Below are 7287 nucleotides of genomic sequence, written 5' to 3'. Positions count from 1 at the left end.
AAAGATAAAGAAAAGAGAAACTAGAGGAAAGGGAGCCTGAACATAGAAACACAACAAATCCCTGGGCTCCTACTTTTAATCCTTAAAAATATCTGATAATTGCCAATTATAGTAAAGTTGTGTCTAAATTCACATAATCTGTGTTCAAGGCCTGCAAAAAGACAGTGGGATGCCAGAGGCTTATTGTGATATGAGCCAAAAGTGATTAGCTCCCCTACAAAACAAAAAGCAAATCCAGAAACCCTTGCCCCCAAGCTGTTGCAACCAGCAGAGATCTCACTGTGCTGATCAACACCTAATTCTGTGCAGCCAACGTCTGTCAGGGCTACACACTTCTCCGTATAGCTGCCCTCTGCCTCCCTACGCAAGGGATGGTTACAAATGATCTTTTCTTTTCCTATCTTTGAATCACAAGTTCAGTGCAACTGAACTTGTGGGCAGGGATGGAGGGCAACTCTTCAGGCTCACCACCTCCAAACGTGGTAGTTACCAGAAAGAAAACTTGTTAGCATGGATCCCATGGGAGGTGGCTGCTAGTAACATGAATAGCAGAAGGAATACTAGCTGTGTGAGGATGCTCTGGCAGCCACAGCAGGGTGTGGATTATTGGGTGCTCAAGGCAGGGTTAAAAAACAGCCCAAAGAAACAATACACAAATGCTGATCACAACATATAAATATGTTTAGAGATGAAGACAAGATAAGTTGGCCTGCAGACAGACTTTGGTCAGTCACGAAGATACAGAAAAGATTAAAATAGCTTGGTTCTATTAAGACAACACAGGAAGGACTCAGGAAACACCCAAGCAGTTACTGTCTCCCAGAACCGAATGGGATGGGGTGAGGAAGGAGATTGCAAGCTCATCACCGAGTTCAAAGGAGGCCCTGAGCCAAGACTCCAGCACCTAGGGTGCAGAGAGACACCCAGATATTTCAGTTTGGAATCATCAACTTCATGTGGAAAGAGAGCAGCCACCAGGGAGATGAGTGCTGAGGAGGGCAGCACATGGAGTACGCCAGGGATGGTTCCCACAGAGCCTCCATAATCTTCAAGAAGGCAAAAAAGCGGCATTTCACTGCACCTTCCCTTGGAACAGCACTAGCGGGACGCTAGGAATTCTGCAGTTACTTGTTAACTTCAGCAATTCAAAAAACTCCTTGCCTAGTCTATCTAATTCACAGTCAAATGACCTGTTGGCCTGAGAATGTTTATTTTAGCAGATGCCATCTCATATCCTTTTATTTTTTAGATGACAAACATCTTTATTACATCTGTAGCACTACATGAGGTAGACATATCCCCCTGCTTTAGCCAAAACCTGCAACAGAAATAACTACTGCTATTCCTTACTTTACTGTATTACTCACAGTTTTACCATCCACATCTGTCACTGAATCTACATCCGATCTGGGATATTTTTTTTCCCCATTGCAAAATGTATTAAGCCCTTTATCTCTAACCACATTGGAATTCACTTTTTAGTCCCTTATTAATTAAATTTTACAGTCCCTTATTAATTAAATTTTACTTTTGTTAATGGACATTTTATTGCCCTTTTTCCTATCCTTCCTATTTGTTTTAATTACTGCTTTCATTTCCTTTAACTAAGATTCCTTCCCATCAAGAAAACATTATTTTCACACCTGTGAAATCACAGTTCTTTTGCCTAAGCATATTCTACAGGGTACCCACTCCCAGATTATGCTATCATTTTCCATTTAAACTATTCAGGGCAACTGTGCCAACACTTCAAAGTTTTAGAAAACCTGCCCTTTTTTAAGTCAGAAACAAGCATATTTCTAGGTGAGGCTGTATTCTGCTTGCACAAACATAACCCCCTCACCACTGAAGGATGAAGATCAAATTAGCTGGCCTGTGTTGGGTGAAGGGTTTTCTAAATGAAAGATCAGCTTATCCAAAAGAAACTTGCAGTTAAAAAACTACTAAATTTTTTTAATAATTAACTGCTGATGATTTAGAATGCTTAGTAAGTGTCCACAAATGACAGCCACTCACCATGTACATTTTTTTCTTCCTGTGAATCACAACAACGTTTAAACAGTACACTCCTTTTCTTGCCTTTGTGGTGCATATGCACTTACTATTCATGTAAAGGAAACTATGACAGCTGAGAGAGCTATCTACCAAATCTTGCCTACAGTATCTGCCTCACCAGTCAAAGCACTTCAGAGTAATCCCTATATGTCTTTATCCTGTATATGCTCAGCTCACAGCCTAACAGAGCCCTCAGGTTCTTCCACCTGATACATTTTGTTGAGGGATTTTTGGGGTGGTTTTTTTTTTTAATTTTTTCTTCTTTATTAATTTTTTAAAGAAAAACCACAGTGGATGATTAGATGATTAACAAACAAAAGTCAGTTCACACCCAGTCATTTTTCAGAATCAAACAAGATGCCAGTTCAGGGATAGGATGCACTACTGTAGCCACAGGTAGATGCACTCCTGGTGGTATCTGTGGTTGCATCTTCTTCAGAGAAGATGATGGTGACAAAGTCACTGTGTTGATCTGACTTTATCAGCCATGTGCTGGAAAACAGTGACTCTCCTTGTACCTTATGCCTTAACCTTTCAACATAAATACTATGTCATTTCTGTCGAAACAGAAAGCAGTTTTGTATTTACTGATTACTCTTTCTGTACTTTTACCTCTGAAGTCATCTATAACTTAAGTGTATATATAGTTCTTTTAAAGCTGTCTCTGGATGAAGTGAAATCCCTTGCAGCCTCTAAATGAGTTTGGAAATAGTAGTAAATATTTAAATAAACAGAATCTTTTCTACTAGATATCAATTCCCCTTTTCCAAAATACCACAGGCATGCAGTAGTGGTTATTTTTGAGCAGCTCTTCTGATAGGTATTTTTCACGATACTGTGAACTATCTCTATCTTGTTCCCTCTTCATCACAATTCTTTGTCCTACCCACAGCACTACCGAGAGAAACTTCTGCATTATCAGTCATGTGAAACACCATCACTGCCAACTCACCGTGCTGCCCACTGAGTAAGAATATCTTGGCGTATCTCGTGAACAAGTTATCTAAATATAGATGTGGGGCTTTTTTATTTGACACATAAAATTAAGGGATTGTTAGCTTGCCTCGGAATGAACAGTTTATGGGATGAAGCATATACATGGTGCTGTATTTCCTAATGTGATAGCAAATTATTAATGAAACAAAACATGCCAGTTCTAATCAGGCATACAGCAAGATAAACCATCAGAACTTAAGAACTGCCATCAAGCTATCACAGCCAGAAAAATAAATCCTAAAAGCATAAAAACCTTTAAAAGATGACCAAGACTAGTTCAGACTAGCTTATTTGAATTATTATAGAAGCTTCAAATAAGCCTGAGGCTTCACTTTCAGGCACTGTTGATTTAGACACCGCATAGGACGCTATAGCCTGAAGTCACAATTAACCTTTCAGTCTCAGTTCCCAATTCATTTAGAAGGTAATTAGTAATTTAAGCTTCACTGAGATGACCGAGAGATTCTCTGCCATGGAATACCCCAACATTAAGTATTTTATAGTATATTGAAATTGCGTCGAGTGTAAGCATCACCATACTACTAAAGAGCAAGTTTCCACAGCTCCAAAGTATTTGTTAAAATAGATTAATCCACGCTGCAGCTTTACACATATTTGCTTGTGATCTTCATTATTTTTAGATGTTTTTCTACTTCCAGTAAGTAATCAAAAATACATAGGAATGCTGAATGAACAGAACCTTGCACACACCACTCTGCTAAATTCTTCTTTTCTTATCCTTTCGCTATTTTAAAAGGAGTGTCCATTCTACTCTGCTTTTTGTAGGAGCGTCTCAGCATCTTTATCATTCTTCTATCTCTTCCCTCCAGTATTTCATTGCATTTTTTGTGGGTGTTTGTTTGTTTATTTTTTAAGAAAGCCTTCAACATACAGGCAAAATTATACAAGCTGAAGTTGCTACTCAACTAAAAAACACACACCAACACATCAGAGCCAATAAACATACCCTACTATAACATTTCATCTCAAATCCTTTTTGCATTGTTAGAGCATTTCACAATCCTTTCACAGCTGTTTGCATCTCACTTTCCTCCAGAGAGGTAACAATTACTGGTTCATCCATTTTCAGGTTTTAATATCACCAGCCCCTGCAATCAATTCCAATAATTATGGCATGTTCAGCTGCTTTTTTGTAAGACCTAAAAACACACTGTCTCTCTGTGGAGGCAATAGCTGATGAGCCTGTTATATTTTTTCATAGTGCCTCAAACTTGTAATAGCTGTAGGTAAGACAGTGAGCCTCACTGCCCGACTCCCTCAATGGATCCTAGCTGTACGCTTCCGGGAAAAGCCAAGGATAAAAGCCTTAAAAGACTAAAGTTAAAAAGAAAAGAAAAAAAGAGTTCTATGGCATCTTTCCTGTTAGGTCCTACCTAAATTCAGAGTCTCTCTGTTGAGGTATAAAGAAGGGCTGTAAATAGACAAATCAAGTAAAGATCCCAAAACAATTTAAGAAGCAATTATCTGATTCGGGGGCTCAAGACAACAGAAGATGCTCTTGGAAAGCCAAAGAAAAAGTGAAATTATTGCTTGGTTAATAACTGTTTGATTTTGCTTAGTGAACTTCCTTTTGCCTTAATTTAATACTTTTCATTTAAGACAGTTCTATCTCTTTAATATTTCTTTACTGCAGGTTTTTGGAAAAAAAGAAGTAAGTTCTAGAAAGCAAGTATACTTGGCAAACTACAAAGATAATAATGAATACTAACCAAGATCACTAGTTAGCTCCTATGGAACTTTTAAGAAAATATATGATGGGATTAGTGACCAGCAAGATTAGTAAAGGCATCAATTAACGTACTACTTAGATGAGTTACATTTTGCTGCAATACCTCAGCTCCACAACCATCCTGAAGAAGCCAACATCAGCAAAAGTCCTTTCACAAACCAGCCTGGCAAGCATAAACACGAACTTCATATAGATGCACCTGGACCCTAACCCATCATATTCACCTCATCATTTAAACTTCAGATTCTCTGCACAACGGTGACTGTCTACCATTATAGCTAAAAAATTCCCTCCCTCATTGTCCTCTTCATGTCCCCCGGCTTTTCATTTCTCCTTCAGGCATACCGGACCATTAAGCAGTAAATGAGGATGAAATGCAGCCTGGACCAGGTGCCTTACTTATCCGAGTGATTCCTACAGCATCAGTCACCTCTCTGGTTTAATGACAGATGCACAGATGGAAAGAGCTGAAGCTGAGATCACGTCTCTCCTCTCCAGGTGTAGCAGACAGTAGGAGAAAAGCTGGTGGATACCACTGTGGCTCTCACGGTGCTGGCTTGGCTGCCAGCACTGGGGACCGGTTGCCTTATTGCAGCCAAGCTGCTTGGGCTTCAACTTCTCTGCCAAAAATGGTGCATTTTCACAGCGAGAGAGGGAGACAGCCAGGGGTCCTCTCAAATAGGATTTTACACGGTTGTGTTAAAGTTATGCCATTCGTTCTTCTGCAGTGACAACTCAGTGATTTTAATAAGTTCTTTGTGTTATTAGGACCAGTAACAACAGAAAAGGCAACAGACCGGGAGTTTTTATTGGTCTAATGCTAAGGAACATGACAGGCAGTTAATCCCAATCTCCCTTTTATTTAAATTTTTAAGACTACCTGAAGAGATCGCGTCTGTGAGATTCATTAGGGTTTTTTGCGAGCTATCCTCTCGTAGGTGACGTGGCTGAGCAACAACACAGACCTCTACAGAAGTCTTTTAAAAAAAGCACCACAAAACAAGAGGCAAACAAACTAGACTAATAAATTCATGATTATTTGCATCACTTATAACTGTTTTGTTATATTCTCTCTGGGCTGATTAGGGAACTTTAAGGATACAAATGCAAACGTAAACACTCCTCAAGAATCACAGCTGGAAAACAGAAACACCCCACATCCAGCTGAGCAACTCCAACTGAAAATGTTTTGTGCACATCAGGTTACTTTTTCAAATTGCAATTTAAAGACTTCAAGAATCCAAACAGTTATTTTAAACAATATCACACGTAGTATATGCCTGCATAAGCATCTATGTATTTTACAGGAAGTCAGGACCCTTGATGATTGTTATACACTCTCAAAAGAGAAGCTCAGAACCACCTATTTAAAATGGATTTTGGTTCAGAGCCACTCGTACTTCGAAAGCTGTCTGCTGCCTGCCGGGCAAAGGGCTGGCTGCAGAGAGAGGCCAGGTGGGAATGTCGGGAGTTTGCTCCTGCCAAGAGAAACGCCAACAACAATCTTCTTTGTCCCGGTCTTTACCTCTGGCGTTCCCTGCTCACACCTGGGTTTTCTGGGCAAGGAGGATATCACAAACACAGCCCAGAGCCGCCACCACATTTAGCCTGTTAGATCACGCCACTGGCAGCTCCTTCTATACTTGGCTGAGCACGTCGCAACGGCAACACCTGACTTGCTGGAACGAAGTTATCCTCATCTTTGCAGCCAGCAGCATTTAGTTCAGCATTTGTTATCCTCAGGCCAAGACCGCACTTATTTCTTTCCTCAACAAGAAGAAAGAAAATAAATCTGACTCGCATTCTAAGCAAAAAAATAAGCCAGGCATTCGTCATATGTGTTTCACGCTTGAATCAATTCTGTACCTTTTTTTTCTTTTAAGCAATCCATTCTGGCAGCCACCCTACTTCAGGCGTACTATGATCAGTACCATTGCGAGCATACTGCATTGCACGAGTTTAAAAAGCATGGTTTTAAAAAAAAAGGTGCAAACAGCTCTCAGATTATCTCCATATTTAGCCGCAGTTTGAAAACAGGAGCTCCCGCGGCCAGAGGCGCCCAAGGACCGCTCTCGCCACAGGCAGCCTCCCATGCTCACAGGAGAGATCTTCAGCGAGACCATTTGTTGACAATTCCTCAATTCCTTGGACAGTTCAACATAAACACACACGCATGCTTCAGATGTTTCCACACTCGCCACAGGAAAGCCACATTTAAAAAAAAAAAAAAGAGGTCTTAGCTTGAAACATCTTTGAGAAAAACGGTGCCCACAGTGGGCCAGTTCAGCTCCCCATCAGCGCGGCACGGCCACCCTTGTGACAAGCAGGAGAGAGGGTGGCATGGCCCTGCCTCCGCCGGGGTGGCCCCAGCAACAGTGAGTGCCATAAGGAGATTATGCCAACAAAGCAGAATATAATCCAAGAGGATATGAGGAGACAGTCCTGAGCATTGGTACTGGAAAGTGAAACACTGCAGCAACCGGGGA

The 7287-nt window shown here is 40.7% G+C and overlaps 1 protein-coding gene across 1 annotated transcript in view; it reads right to left on the bottom strand.

The window, feature by feature from the left end:
- The window catches only part of FGD6 (FYVE, RhoGEF and PH domain containing 6), a 71159-nt gene that overhangs the window by 43408 nt on the left and 20464 nt on the right, over positions 1-7287 (bottom strand).

Source organism: Charadrius vociferus, unplaced genomic scaffold (assembly GCF_000708025.1).
Source record: "Charadrius vociferus isolate BGI_N301 unplaced genomic scaffold, ASM70802v2 scaffold72, whole genome shotgun sequence".
Classification (NCBI taxonomy): Eukaryota; Metazoa; Chordata; class Aves; order Charadriiformes; family Charadriidae; genus Charadrius; species Charadrius vociferus.
The sequence above is the reverse complement of the archived record's forward strand: the minus strand, read 5'-3'. Positions and strand labels throughout refer to the sequence as shown.